At 35.9% G+C, this 16,929-nt stretch overlaps 1 protein-coding gene across 1 annotated transcript in view; it reads right to left on the bottom strand.

Annotated features, from left to right (window-relative positions):
- The window catches only part of camkvb (CaM kinase-like vesicle-associated b), a 38,869-nt gene extending 33,650 nt beyond the window's left edge, over positions 1 to 5,219 (bottom strand). Inside the window, exon 1 of the mRNA XM_082155491.1 lies at positions 5,016 to 5,219. The gene's annotated coding sequence lies outside the window, so the exon portion shown is untranslated. The remainder of the gene's footprint in view (positions 1 to 5,015) is intronic.
- Between the last annotated feature and the right edge of the window lie 11,710 nt (positions 5,220 to 16,929).

The following is a 16,929-nucleotide window of genomic DNA, read 5'->3' on the forward strand; positions in this document are numbered from 1 at the left end:
GGCAAAAATTAAAGCACTGTTTATTACATTTATATCTTGTATTATATTTGTCCTTTTATTTGTAATATGCATTCTTGTTCTTACTCTTCTAATTTTTAATAACAAAGACAAAATAATGAAATAAAATAAAGTTAAATAAGTTAAGTTGTAAGGCTCAATTTTTACAATAGGGAAATTAATTTGGCTGTACTGATATTACATTTTTGCCATATCGCCCACCCCTACAATGATGGATAACTTAAAATAATGAAATGTTACACTGCAAAAAAAATAAAATAAAAAAATAAATAATAATAATTAAAAACCATGTGAGAAAAGATGTGATGCTCAGATGATGTCATGGATTATGGGAATAAAGTCATCATAATTCCTCATACAAACGATTCAGAGATGAAAATGTCTTCAGAGGCAGCATGAATCAATGCGGAGGTGAAATATTAATCAATTTTTGATTTAAAATTCCCCTTCAAATTCGCTATTTATGGGGGCTATCAGCTGGAGTGGAGCTTTGAAGATGCCTCATGCCACATGTAACCCTTTCAGCAGAGAGCCATGCTTCAGCTATATCCTACAACCCTTTTGTCTCTGAGGAAGTCTTGACGTCATTGAAGGCTATGTTGTTCGTGTTTAAAAAATTAAAGGACCTGTTCCCTTCAATCAATATGACTGAGCATATATGTTGTTATTATTCTTTTTACTATTGGAGAAAGGAATGGTCCGCCAAAAAAATTACTGACACATGTGTTGCAATGGACCATTTTGGACACATCACTTTGTACCCACAAGGGGAGAAATGCCTACAGCCTTTCATCTTTCAGGTGCGACATATTCAATACTACCAAAGCTAAAATAGTATGTCCTAGTCAATGGTGCAGAACTGAACAGAATCGTTATCTTAATAAAAACCTGCCACAACTATTCTGTAGATTCATTTATCACAATTGCTAGGCTTAAGTAAAATCCATGACCTCTTGTAGTCTCTCCCTATGGGACACAGTGCTGCCAGTAATGATAGCTACCTTAGATCATAAAGAACAAGGGAATGGGAGCATATAATCTCTATTAATCATCACACGACCAAGACTGGTGCACTTTGTTTCAGTGACTCTTATACATATGGCCCAATGAAGCTTTAACTATTACACCACTTAATTCCCAACACCATTAGGCGAATAAATCATTGCTTATGCTGATTACTGTAATAACTATAAAAATACACAAAAAAATAAGTTAGCTGAGGATATCAGGGTCGTGCTTAAGCTAATATGATCCTGGCCAACATGAGCTACTTTACACACAATCATTCAGTGAGACAAAATATGGCTGCTTCCTCCAGTTTTGCTGATGGTGTGACATTTTCAGCTTTGTGTGATTTTTTTTTTTTTTTGAACCTCCACCAGATCATTATTATAGTCTTGGAGACACAGAGAGCAAGAGGTTCGCTCTGGTTGTTATCTCTCAGGAAAGGTCAAAGGAATGTCAACAGAATGCCCCAGGGGTCAGTTACCTATTGACTGAGATCTTGAACACTAATGGCTTACAAAAAAAATATACAAATGAGCCTGCAGGTTCCTGACGGCTGAAGTTTTGCATACACTTTCAGGCTGATGACATGCCAAGAGTGTTGTCTGTTCTTTTTTCTGTGTGACTAAAGGGTTACATTTTATGGTTAAACCTTGTGAGCACACGCGAGTTAATGCTATTCCATGACTTCTAAAATTTGGCGTAAAGACTTAATGCTGCATAAAAGCTAATATACGCCAGCTCTGACCCTCCTCAGCAGCCGTTCATACATGTTCTTGCTTTCAACAGTGAGGCGCTGTAAAGAGGAAAGGAACAGAACGGGGTGTCTCAGGAAACATTTAAAAGTTAAATTTCTTTTAACTTGAAAATTTTGCCGCTTAAGGTGGAAGACATCCATCTAGCATTATTACATAAAAAACAATAAAAACAGCACAGATGGACACCAGAACACATTCTGTGTGAGCGGCCCCTTAGCTCTGTGTAAATGAAACAATGGAGCCTTTTGAAATTGTCATGACAATCATAGTTTCATATTTTTATTTCTATACTCTATATATAATTTCATAGCATTATTTCTGAGTGTAAATTTTCTATAAATGCATTATGCCTTTGAAAAGCCGTAGGCTGCCTGTGTAAATGCACCTTTTCGTGTTAAGACAGATGCAGTTTCTGTGCCACAGCATTAGGCTTTTCAGTCTGGATTGTTTCCCAGACAATCCAGTTGAAGCATACAGTATGTGCAGACTTTACCTGATCACAAAAGCTGTTTTTATATCTTGACACTATTCAATGCTTTTGAGCCAGAGTACAATGTGCTCCAGCCTACAGTATGCATTAAAAACAAAGCAAAAGTGAATAAGCATGGTACTCTATAAGCGCTTCTGGATTCCTTCGGGATGAAAAAAGCAATGTCAGACCTTATGCAGAGAACTGATTCATTTGAATGTTACTGCCTTTTATAAAGCATCAGCAATCCAATAAATCAGCCACGTTTCCAACTGTACAGTGTCATTTTGAGGTACAATCAAAACTGAAGAATGCTATTTAGCCTCTTGTGCATGAAAATTACTGATCTGATTCCCAGTAGAAATCCCTACAAACATACATTAAAATGGCCAAGCTAATGCTGGCTTAAACTGCTGTCCACTTTATGCAACATTTGTCTGGATCTACTTACTGGAATACAGTCAGTCAGACCACACAACTCACTTAGAAGCCGTTGCTTAGTACAAGTGCTCCAACACCATAGTGGTTAGCAGGCAACATGAATCTTGCAGCATTTTGTGATCACAATTTCACCTCTTTCCCATATCATTCCTTGTCCTCTCTCTATCATTCCTATCAATAAAAGTGGCAGTATTTCATTTACTTGAAGGCAGTATTCAATCAACTCTAGCCATACAAAGCGCTTTACTAAACCCAGTCCCATAATTCAAATTACAGTTCAGGACCCTTTAAAAGTGTAATAATATTTATGTCACATGTCAAAAGTTATAATCCATCTCTCTGGAGAAAATGATAGGGGATGACTTTCTGGTAGAAGACCTCATAAAAAGCCAGGGATCTGTCAGAACGAGATAAGTAAGCTCACTCCATCACCACTGGATGTAATAAATGTACTCACAGTCTGTAAAATACAATTCAGGCTACATGTAATCATTTAAAACAATGTAATGTTCATTTAAAGAACACTCATTAAGCAGCATGCACAAACTGAGCAACAAAAGAGGTCAACGGTTTCCCACAAGCACTTGCTAAAAGACCACCTGAGACACAGTTGGACCCCATATGCTCCTAAGGGCTAATCAAACATCTGCATGAATTCTCAAATTCAGAAAAAAATAATCATGAAAAGCGCTGAACCATGTATGAGTCTTTCTGTCTTATTATTATTAATCAGGTTAACTGTCATGCAACTATTAATGTCATTTCGGATTAGCTAGATATGTGCTTCCAGCAGAGCAGCTCCTGTTATGCATGGACAGAAGAGGATGTCTGCTATCCAGAGGTAGTTGTTCACATAACTGACATAACTGACTACAAGTATGGAGGAACTCTGGTGTTGATCACTGGAGTAGTAATGTGTGTCAGCCACGTTTCAGCACCACGGACAGCAACACTGTCTGCACAGCCCACATGAAGCTCTTTATTTAAGTACTACAAACTTAGATAGTTATAACCCAATCCTTCCTATTTTCATTTATATGCAGAAAGGACAGATGGTACATCCAATAGGAGTACATGAGCAGTTCTGGTGAATGGCTCATATTATCATGTGGCACAACTCAACATCACTATTTTATACAGCCAGACAATCACATCATGCAAAGTGAAAATGATAAGAACATAGAAAATGAATATGCACACACTATTTATTCTGTTTTCTCTTAGCATAATGATCTCAATACCACTCTAAAGATTACAAGGAGCAACATCATAATGGCTATTATCATTTACATTATGTGGGCACCAAATAAAGGCACCATTAAAACAATGAATAATTGACACTGATGAATAATAGATCATTTATGTTTAGACAACTACTGATGAGTTGGTTAAGTGTTTGTTTTTTCATAATACATTTTTTAAAATGGGTCAATCACTGTCAAAAATGTATACAAAGAATATTGCTTAATGTAATTGCTTGTTAAAAGTGACTAATTGGATTGGGGAGGGGTATTTTGTGTCAACTTTTACACTTCATGATCATAAAGAAAAAAATGTGATGGTCTTCTTTCTCAAAACAAATGAAATGAAACAAGCTCTTGCACAGAAAGTGTTTTTTGACGACTAAGTAGAGTCTTTATTATGAATGAATGCATGTGTCTTTCATCCCTCAATGATGGCTGATGGTTTTACACGACTCTCCTTTCAACAAGTAGTCAAACGTTTACCAGTTATTAATTCGCATAATTTAATAGACTAAAAATGAGCAAGTACGTCAATAACTTCGTTATTCATCTCATCAAGACGTCGAATAAAGACCCTCAGAATAAGGTGGAACTCATACTATATGACTTTTCAGCATCATTATTATTAAACATAAAACAAATTATACTGTAATATTTATAATATAGAATATTGTTGCATTTTAAGATAATCACACAAAAACAATTTGGTTTAAAACACAGACGCGCCGTAGCCTATTATAAAGCCTTCCGAGGCAGTGCGTCTTTAATGCAGCACATCACATTAAATATATATATATTAATAAAGCTGAACAGATTTCTTAATTTTGATGGCTATTTTGTATCTATGCTGGTATTACTCACTACTTATATAATTACACTGCACTGCAACATGAACACACATGTAAAGTGTGACCAAAACAGTGAGTGCATACCGTGTGATGTTTATCATTGTTCTGCGATTTAAAGTTATTATTTGTCGAATAAAGCCAGCAAAAAGCTTCCCTTCGACGTATTTTACGTACTAACTCACCGCACACACTTAAGTTTTGTTCAACACGGTGCCATTGATGCAAAACTTACTTTTCCAGTCGTGAATAGACGTGAAATGCCCTCAAGTTCTCAGTCCAGAAGTCTTCTGGACGAACTGAACTTCTTGTCGGTGTCCGTTAAGTTTTGGCGGTTATTCTCTGCACGGTAACGGTCGCAAATTCCGCGGATGCCTTCCCATCTGTTTCGCGCTGGCGGGTTTTTTTTTCTCAGTCGCGAGAGGATGATGGATATGAGCGCGCGCGAACGAGAGAGAGAGAGAGAGAGAGAGAGAGAGAGAGAGAGAGAGAGAGAGCAGCGCGCGTGAGAGAAAGAATGCGCGTTAATCTGACAGTCGTTTGTGGGGTGTGGCCATAGTATCATAAGAGAAAATATTAAGAACATAACGTGCTGTTTTGCACTCTTGTCCTGTTGCTCATGAGGGGGGAAAATACAGCACAATACTCAGTTGTTTTAATTAGTTCATATGAGATGTGGCTAATCACACAAATGTGCTGTAGTGTGACGGGGCAAAACTATGTTTATAGAACCACTTTATTAAATAAGATTAAAGAAAAAATCCTTGTTTACAGTAGGCTACCTTTTAAATGTTTATACAGATAAAGGTATATCATTTGTGTAAGAAAATAATGTATTTGAATGTAGCAAATGAAAAATTATCAGCTTGTATGCATCATAATAAGGAGTAAGTAGGGTAGGTTGGGGTAAGATGCTATTTAAAAATATAACTTTAAAGCATACAAGCATACATAAGTCTATACAAGTGTCTAATTTGGGGAGTAAGGAATCCGCTGGCAGCAACTGATGATCACGCAGCAAAGGAAATACTTTTACACATCATCATAAGGTGAAAGTGTGATTAAGGTCTGGCACTTTCAACTCAAAATAAACTGACAAAGTAACTGTATTGTTTATGAATGAATACACGTCATTCGGCTGACGAGCTTTACACAATGTTTACCATGTTCAGCCAGTCATTATTGGATTAAGATTATTTTATAATTATTCACCTTTATACAATTGAGTATTAGTTAATCACTTTATGGATTAAAGGAAACTACTCATGTCACGTTTGAATTGAGTTAAACGTGATCAGAAGGACATATTTTGGATCACGATAATACAGAGACCACATCCTCAGTGAAACAACTGAGCAGAAGGGGTCGAACTCAGCCACCATGGAGAATTTGTTGTTTCAAGCTACATTCCTACTCGCAATAGCAGTTTGCCCCTAAGGGTCTCAATGTCTAAGAGAATTAGTTGAAGCATAAGCATATAGTGTCTGCTTGAGTGGCTTCCCATGTTCATGCATCTCGCATAAAAAATATGAAAAAAGAAATATGATTCAATCATATGAAGACTACCTTGACTGAATCTATGCTATGTCCACACATGATTGGTTTCTACTCTATATCATACAAAAATCTAGTCTCTTATGAGTAAACAAGACATTTGTTTTGGATGATTAGACATGCACTCCAAGCTGAGCTACTGCTATGTGTGGACAGAAGAGGATCTCATGACATACTGTAAATCTGTATGTTTTCTATCCATACTATCCATTCTCACCTCAAAATCCACCAGAGACCACACTAATCTGCACAACCTCACATTCATTTGACACTTATTACTGTTACAGTTACTGAAAACTGAAAGCAAGCACCCGCCATCAGGTTCATAGGATGGAAATGACCTTTATAATCAAAAGGGACCAATGAAACGGCACAGATTTTGGAGGGTTTTGAATCACTGTTGCATTAACAAACTGATTAAACGATCACAGCAGTCTTTCAAAACAGTTGAAAACAGAAAACATAATAATACATTCAAATACGATGTCAACACACTGATAGCATCTAAAATGTTAAAATCTTTTATGTACACAAATAATCTTCTGAAAAGTGGTTGAAACTAAAATTGCCAGCTTTTGTCACCATATATAATTAATCCAATTTAATAAGTGACCCTGGATCACAAAACCAGTCACATGGGTACATTTTTGGAAATTGAGATTTCTACATCACACGGAAGCTGAATAAATAAGCTTTCCATTGATGTATGGTTTGTTAGGATAGGACAATATTTGGCCGAGATACAACTATTTGAAATCTGGAATCAGAAGGTGCAAAAAAATCCAAACATTGAGAACATCTCCTTTAAAGTTGTCCATTTATGTTCGCGCTTGTGCTGCATTCACTCACAAAAATAAATGTGTTATATATTTATGGTAGGAAATTTATCAAATATCTTCATGGAACATGATTTTTACTTAATATCCGAATGATTTTTGGCATAAAAGTAAAATTGATCATTTTGACCCATACACTGTATTGTTGACTATTGCCACAAATATACCCGTCCGACTTATGACTGGTTTTGTGATCCAGGGTCACATATTATTAACAATAAAAATCAACAAATAAATTCCAATAATTCTATATTTTAAATACTTCAAATTGTTTGTATAAACTTTGTCTCTATATTTGTTCATAAATGTTTTAGATGCTGTCAATATACATTGATTGATCACCACCAATGACTAGTTAACCAGTATTACCTCCACTAAGGAGGTCCTCGCATTCATTGGTTTTAATATGAAAACTGCCAGTCAATTCTGAACTTTAAAAACTCTAAAGAAACTGTGACCAGAAGCTTTATTTATTCCTTGTCTATGTTAAAAATACAAAACTGAGATGAGGCTACACTCACTGTTTTTGAATATAGGGTAGTGCTCATCTGTGTTATCACAGTGCTCATGCACTGTTAACATCACCAAATTACACAAGCCTGTGTTACTATGGTTACAGATTATCACAGGCAAATATGCACAGCATGAAAATCATGACTGGTGGAATGGAAGGGAGACAAAAAAAGTGATGTTTTACATCAAAATATACTGAAAAGGTTTATTATCATCTATAGAATTAAACTGTAATAAAAGGTTACAGTGGATTCACCTAAATCTTTTAAACATCTTTACGTACTGATCAAATGAGGGAATGCTTGAAGCATTACAGTATAGTCACTTTAAATGATGCATTATGGCTTCAGAATGAGCATTTATGCTGTGCGGAGCATTCATAAATTCTGAAGACCTGGACCTCTAGAGATGTGAGCCACTGCTCTACAAATCCACATAAAATATCCCCTGACACAATTTATAAGGCATCCAGTTATGATTTGTTTTTTATTTAGGGGCACATTTATCATATAAAGCTATCCAATATGTCAGCGGCTCGTACTCCAAGAATAAAGTAAGAAACCTGGGATTTAAGCACTATATGTGTGATGCTAGCTGGTGGTGTGATATTATGGAAGAACCCTGGGGTTTGGAAGTTGATGTTGATCTGATTGGATCTCCTTCTTACCACAACTGATCTCTCAGCTGAGTGTATAGCAAGGATTTACTAATCAGTGTGATGCCTCCACTCAATTACTACAAGTCAACAACAAATCCAAACTGACACTATTCGTTTTCTTTTTAATATGAATGGTGTATGGCATGTTTGAGTCATTTTACTCCAGAAAATTTGAGGCAACACTGAATCTCTGTCCTTTAAGTCAACATAAATTAAAACTGACTCCTTTCTAATGCAAATTTCTGGTCTTACTCTGAACAATTCAAATCCCACTCTCATCTTTTCATGGAATATCTTGTTTTACTCACACACAAAAAAATTGTAAATAAAAAAGGGAGTGGAGTAAACATTTCACCATCAAATCAAATCTTTTTTTTAATGTAATATTTCTATATTTATTATAAATGATTTATGCATTTATTTTATTTTAAAAAATCATGTGCATGCGTAATCTATAATCAAAATAACTTCCCCTCCCCCTCTTGTAGTGATATCTCTTCTCTTCCCTGATGACGTGTTTACTAATGTGAGGGTGGGGCAACCTGTCACTCACATGAGATCAACCAATTGCCAGAGGTGGACAGTAACAAAGTACATTTACTTGAGTACTGTACTTAAGTACAGTTTTTGAGTATCTGTACTTTACTTGAGTATTATTTTTTCTGGAAACTTTTTACTTTAACTTGACTACATTTGAAAGACAAATACCGTACTTTTTAATCGTAACGTCAGTCGGGATGATTTTGGTTGCAGGGGTTGCATTTTGTTTGGAAATGAAAGTTGGGTTGACGTCAGAACCCAATGATTTCTGAAGTCAACCCGATTTTCATTTTCAACCACAATACAACGTCTGTCCAACGTTGGAGATTAACGTCAATGGGACATTGGATTCTGACATCAACCTAATTTTCATTTTCAACGTTGGGTTTGGTCTTCTAAATGCGAATTTTGTCATTGTTTTGGTGCACACTAGCTTATAGATAACAGTAAGGCTAACATATTCATACTAAAAGCCAAAAAACTTTAAATAGGGCACTATTTGAGGGAACAGCCATTTCTGAAACCATTGTGGATGTTATTGAGTGACTTATTCAATCTCACATTCAATCCCACTACTGGAACTGTGTTCTAGAAATAAATTTGATATTGATATGAGGGTAGGGGCAGGTATAGATTCAGAGGCATAAGATACTGTAAATATTACATACAATGATGCAACAATAATAAAACAATGCATTGACATTTACTTTTTACTTTTGATACTTAATACTTTTAAAAACGAGTACTTCTGTACTTTTACTTAAGTAAAAATCGGTCTTTACAACTTTTACTTGTAACAGAGTAATATTTCACCAGTAGTATCTGTACTTTCACTCAAATAAGGAAGTTGTGTACTTTGTCCACCTCTGCCAATAGCAAACCACAACCATCCAACCATCCAATCAATTCCAAATGGACAAAATCAAGTATTTTACTTGAACATATGTCACAATAGTGAAGAAAAGACTCTTGCAACTTCTGTTTCATGTTTACTTTAAGTTGCAATCATCTTAAGCTCACACATCAAAAATCCAACCTAAATTCACTATAGGTTGTTTTTGAAGCGATTCAGACAACTGCCATCAGTGTGTCTATGCCATGTGGAAGAGCAGCTGCAGTGGCTAAAACAGAGATGGTTTGAATCCTTAAGGAAACATAATAAGGAAAGCAGAAAGTGGAAAATGCTGCCTCGGGGAGCTGCTTTGCCGTCCCATGTGCGCCGCTCCCTAAGCTATATCACATATACGTACTGAATATCTGTGTGCTGACACGCACAATGTGTGCAATGTGACAACATTCCCTGGAGATTCCTGTGTGGAAACATTCTCCACTATGGATCAAGAATATGGGGGGGAAACACTTTGTTCATACATTATGGTTTACTGTCAAGACATTGTGACAATGTTACGATGCTTCCATTGAATGTGACATATAACTGAAATAATTCAATCACTACAAGAGAGAGTGAAATTAGCCGGACCCTGCTGCAAAAGCAGTTAGATAATGCTTGAGGAAACATGTGAAATCTTAATATATAAAATATAAATGAAGCTTCCTAATCATTAAACCCAGAGCTATGGCTGCACTGATGGAAATTACTCCTTTATCGTGGCTTCCAGAGTTTTTATAAATAAGTCTAAAGGCACTTTCGCATCATTTGCATAAGCATTCTCACACTGAAATTTTTTTTATCTTACAATGTGCTTGATGCGGTAACAATATCAAATGATTTTATTCAAGTAAAAAAAAATATTTCAAATCACTGTAAGAACCGCAAGTTACTTATTTCTTAGTACAGATGTAGTTAAATCTACATTATTAGGTTTGAATTATTGGTCTGATTTTTATGTTGCGGGTCAAATTGACCCTAATTGGATTCAATACAATTCAAGAAAAACGAATTAAATCAATTTCCAGTGAAATTACCATTCTTGAACTGATAAAGGTGTGTACGCCTTCATGCTGTGTACATTTGTTTGGATAAAAGTGTCTGCCAAATGCATGAATGTAAATTTAAATACCCTGACTGACATAAAATAAAATAAAATAAAGTATTTAATTTTTTTTTTTCGGGACTGTGCAGCTGCAGTTAACCATGATGTTGTGGGTCAAATTTATCCATGAACATCAAAATTGTAAGAAATTTTGTACACGCATTCCCTAACACCTCAGACTGTCAAAACTTTGCAGGCATGTTCATGACCCTAAATGAGAAATTGTCACAAAAAAACTATGTGAACAAAGTGTACAATAATATTTAAATATTTCCAACAATGAAGGTCCAATAATCATGCTTGATGATGGTTTCAATAACTGATAGTTTTTCAAAATGTAAGATTGGGGCAACACCGTTTTTTGACCATGTCATTTTATTTTTTATTTCCAGTTTATTTATTCAATGAATATTGAATGCTAGAGTTCAACTCGCGCTCACATATCACGGATCAATCTAAACACGTAACAAAACTAGATCAGGTGGAAATATCTCCTTAAAGTACTGTGACTATTGCAGGTGACCACTTTTCTCCTTAAAGATTAGCAAGAGTTAGGTCAAGAGTTGTGTAAGACATAAAGCCGAAGGCATTTCATAACATTCAAAGAAAAAAATAATGCGTGGCAGAAAGTCAATGTCAAAACATTGTAAATTCGCCCTTCTGTGGCACTATCTGCAGCGCTTTTGTGTGTTGAAGCTCTGACGCAAGTCATGTGAAAGGGACTTAACATCTTCCTAATTGTGTTTACGTCTCCAGTTTAAAGCTTTTAAACTCCTATCTTTGAATGCTGAACTACAAAACAGAACAAATGAGGGCTGAGAGGTGACTATGAGCTTTCTAAAGCACTTAAATTCAGCCCAAATGCCTCCTCAGTCCTGCAATCTTCCCATTTTAGAAATCCTATCTCAGAAAATACTCTCCCTCCAGCATCCATGCTGGATCTATATATCACTTCTGGGTCAGTCTGTTGTGCCTCCAAGTAAGCAAATCTTCGTTTTCTTTGTCTCTAAGAGATTTGATCTGGAAATATAATTCAATTCCAAGAGATGCATTGTCTTTATAAATTTTCCTCCAACACTTTCATTGTACAGTCTTCTCAGAAGGTGTACTCAGTATATGGACACTGGGTGGAAGACAAACAAAATGGTTAACCTGCAGGTAACTGGATCATAACAACAAGATCTTTATTGCTTCTTAAAGGAGAAGCGTGTCATTTTTTGCACCACTAGCACCATAAAACAGAAATGGTCGAGATGTTTATACAGGAACTTAAACTAATAGCTTACTTATAGTCTCTGCATAATAACCTGGGACAGTAGAAAGCGATTAAACATTGGGAAAAAATTACACACTTCACCTTAATAGGTGTTAGGAAAATAGATAACGTGATTATATTCAGCAACAAACAGCACAGGTTGACCTTTCCCATCATCCACAGCCATTTTCTCAGATTACACTTCTCTGATTAGGCCTCATCAGAAAGAAAATAGAGCCTCCTTTTAAAGGTCTAATACTCTGCCTCTTTTCTGACAGACTATAATTAGAGAGATTATCCTCCCAACAGAAAGATGTTTCGAGGTAGAGGTCAACAGTTCACTGATGGATGTGACTCTGAGTCAGACTCTGTGTCACAGTAATACACACTCAAATGGTTGCCTTTAAGCAAATGTAGCTGTTGTATCATTTACACAGCTGGGTCATTCAAACAATGTAATATATGTTCATGTCCCCTTTACTTATGCTTTAAGATCAAATATTAAATTCACAATTTTTAAAGGATGGACATCATATCGAGTTTGCTTTAAATCACATTAAAGTGAAAATAAAATAAAATAAAATAAAAACAAAATGTGTGTGTGTGTGTGTGTGTGTATATACTTCAAGTCCCCATGTAAGGTAAAGCTCAATTCTAACATTATAGCTATAGCTCTTTATTTCCATCTTGTTTGGTTCATTTAATTGTGATTGTTTAAATAATCAGGTTATAATCGATGAAGTTTAAGGTTTATTTTTCTTTCTTTTTTTTTTTTTTTCGTTACAGAGGCAGCCTCTTAGAATGGCTATTTTCACTATTTTTCTGCCTAAAGTAACTTTGCAACATGTCAACAGTTTGATTTCCAGTGAGCAACAACAAACCTCAAAGTCAAAATGAATGACATTGATATGATCTTCGCAAAAGCTGTTAAAACTATGCCTGAAAGCTGTTCATGTTACAAAGGACACTGTTTACAAAGCCTGAATGTGAAAACTCAAAACTCAGTACTATACAACAAGAATGAATTCACTGATAATTCTTTCAGACAAATGACAGAGTAAAGACCAGAGAGGATGTAGAAACTTTCTCAAGTCTCCAGCATCATCCCAGTGAAGCTGATTTACATTATTCAGATTTGCTTATTTAGATATACTGTAGTCATAAAAATGATAAAGCTGACAACGTTCAACCCTGATAACCTTGCACCAAGTAGCAAAATCCCTCACGAGTAATTTAAATGTGTCAATGTGTTTACTTTATATTGCAGGTGTTCTCAGGATCCTCTCAGCATTGAATCCCCAGCATCTAAAATTAAGATATGCTTTAATTTTTCTGTTTTGCAGTGGAAATTACTGACATTTGTGTGGAAGTTCAACAAATTGCAATTTTCACAATTATTAACAGAATCCCTATTACTCAAATTTGTAATCATTCTTAGAAACAAATGGTTCAATGGTGTTCTACATAGAACCCATAAGGTTCTTGATTCAATTTTAAAGAACCATTTATGCCAAAAAGGTCTAGTTGAGTCAAGTCACCTTTATATAGCGCTTTATTGTTTCAAAGCAGCTTTACAGTGATAACAGAAAAATTATGCAAACAATTTATTTCGGCTGTACAGCAGCTCTAAAAGAAAAGAGTGTCATTGGTCAAATGAAGTCAGTTCAGTGTTGATTTAGTTCCATTGTACAGATCATCAATTAAATGAGTTCACAAATGTCTTAAACGATTGCCTATTACTTTCATGTTTAACGAGTTACTTCCTTTTTTTGGATACACTTTATTTTAAGGTGTCTGTGTTACAGTGACTTTGCAATTACATGTCAACTAACTCTCATTGATTTGCAACTACATTTGAACTAACTCTCAGAGTATTAGTAGACTGTAAGGTTAGGGTTAGGTGTGTTAGGGTTTAGATTAGTAGAATAAGTTGACATGTAATTGCAAAGTTACATATAGTCAATAGAATGTCTGTTGGGGGAACATTAAAATAAAGTGTTAGCAGATATTAAGCAGACAGTCTACTAATACGAATTACTAATGTAGTTGCAAAGCTACTTATAGTTAGTAGGATCTCTAAAGTGGACTATTGAAATAAAGTGCTACCAATAAATTAAAACATAATTAAATAATCAAAACTAAATCCATAAAATTATCCCATGATGAGACCCTTGAAAGTTTCTATACTGTATTGCACCTGACAGAACCCTTTACAGTTCCATATAAAATTTTCTTCTAAGAGTGTATTATGTTGTAAACCATCCGCTAGTATTAAACTTTAAAGAGAGACTTGCTTGATATTGTGTCGAATATAAATGACACATCAAATCATGTGGTTTGTTGAGAAGAAGTTTTCATGATAAAACAGGTGAACAAAATCTGAAAGAAGGATTTAAAGGGTTAGAAAATCAATTACTCACGCTCATGTCGTTTCAAACCCGTAAAACTACTTCTGCAAGAACCAATGAAATTTGTTCTGGCATGTCAAGCATGTACGGTTGCGCTTCTTTTTATGTTCGCTGACCAATGTTTATGTAAGGGTTAATGCCCGACGAGGTGTCCATTATCAGGTATTAATGGACGACGGCGAGGCGTGAACCGTCCGACGCGCAGCGGAGGTCCATTAATAACCCTCCGCCGAAGTCCATTAATACCTGACAATGGACACCTCGAAGGGCATTAACCCGCTTATACCATGGTCACTTACGAAAGAAAGAAATATTTAATCAATTAATAATACTTTAATGTGTTTTAGAGTAAAAATCGTGAGGGTTTTTATTTATTAAGTCGAGCGCACTATTTAATATCTCCCGTATACAGGCGTTGCCAAGCAACGTGGCCACAGCGACCCGACCGCAGCGATACGAAACTTTGTTTCAAAGAGTCAAAACTCACAGATAGTTTCCTAAATCGTTTTTATTAGGACAGACGCATAAAACAGTGGCAAAACGTCGTTGAGAGTAGCGGCAGTGTAGCTTTTAAAGTTGATGTCCATGTTTTTGTCAGCCAGGAAGTCTCTTAACGTTTTAACTGCCCATTTCGTGCTTTTCTTTGTGTTCATCTCGTCCTTGTCATCCTCTAATTCGTTCAATTCTTCCGGTGTCACCTCCTAGTGTCGCTTCTCCTTTTTCTTTTCATATTCTATTCTCTCTTTTTCTTGTGCTGCATCCCAGTCTTCAAAGTTGTCAAACTCACCAAATATATTAAAAGAAATGATCAAATCACTCATGTTTTGTCTGTTTTGCTGTTGTGATGAGTCAACTGAAATAACGTTAAGTCTCCGTTGCCATGGTTACCATTTAGTGTTTGAGCCAGCGCAATCATTTAGAACTGTCATCAGGCAAATTGACGGGACGCCTTTCCTAGGTGTACATTATCGCTTTTTAACGGGCACCCTGCAGCCAATCAGAATCGAGTATTCACCCAGACCATGGTATAAATGTGAATAAAACCCAAATTGAATCTGTTCATCATTAAAGCGATTTAATCTCTTCAGAAAATGTGGACTAAACCGCTCCATTTGTATGATTTTATCTTTATGATCTCTCTGTATGAGCGACAAAGTGGTAGTTGCGTAGCTGTCAATGGAGTCATTCGAAAACATCTGTGTTTCGAAGATGAATGAAAGTCTTACGAGTTTGGAACGAGGGGGGGGGGGGGTGAACTAACCCTTTAAGACAAATATTGGCATCAAAATATCAAAAAGAATTGTTGCTCGGCTGAAACAAACATCCAGAACACCCAAGAAACTCCACCACCCACAACAGTTTTGCATGGGCATCCATCATCAGAAAATGTAAACATTAACAATAAATCTGACTGGAAGATGTCAGTCTACAGTGATGAATTGCAGGTCTCTTTGAAGCGTCTTTATCTGAGTTTCTGCTATGTTCCTGGAAGCGACTATAGGAATGAAAGTATTATGTGGGCAAATAATACTGACAATGCTTTCTCTGTTTACCAACATTTTGCTGTTTTTCCATTAGTGGAGCGAAAAAAAGAACCATTACACCAGAATGGTGTCTGAAAGCCTTAATGATCCAACAGATTTCCAGAGCGTCACCGACTCTGACTGCAGGTGGTGTGGTTGGTACAAACTCTCCTCCCAGCGGGGTCCGGTATATTTTTATTCTTGTTGGATCATTTGCTGAGTATGGCTCCTCAGACCAGCATTGACTGAATCATCATAATTAAAACTGATAAAAAGTAACGAACAGATACATTCTGAAAATTATGGGCCACTTATAAAGGACAGATTTATGACAGAGATCTTAGCCTCATTAAAAGAGTGGGGGAAATGTGAGCAAAAAGGCACTTTTTTTTACCCGCAGCCTTCCAACGCAACTCTCCAGAGAGACCCTGCAACTGCTAGAAAATCACAGCACCGTAATGAACCCCACAGGAATACCCCCACTCCGACATACACAGCTAAATAAAGCCTCGGAAATGTTCCAACAAAAACCCCATTCTTTGAATGGACTTGGAAAAGGTAGTATCTATAGTTTTTTTCTTCTTTTTTTTTTTATGCATATCGTAATACAGTATCAATCACATTGCCTAGCATTTAGATCTACAGCGTTCCTGTGACTCATGTGCAAATAGTGCCATGGTCATGGTTTTGGTTCCCAAGGAACTCATATACTAAATAAATATCTTAAAGATCTAGCCTAGTTTTCACCTAATTGATAAATGTAAAAGTATTTGTTGATACAGATATTATTAGAAAAATATAACATTTTATCATAAAACCATAATTATAAATGTATATAAAGGCAAAACTAATAAGTTTAGTACCTACA

Source organism: Leuciscus leuciscus, assembly GCF_965113295.1.
Source record: "Leuciscus leuciscus genome assembly, chromosome: 23".
Lineage (NCBI taxonomy): Eukaryota > Metazoa > Chordata > Actinopteri > Cypriniformes > Leuciscidae > Leuciscus > Leuciscus leuciscus.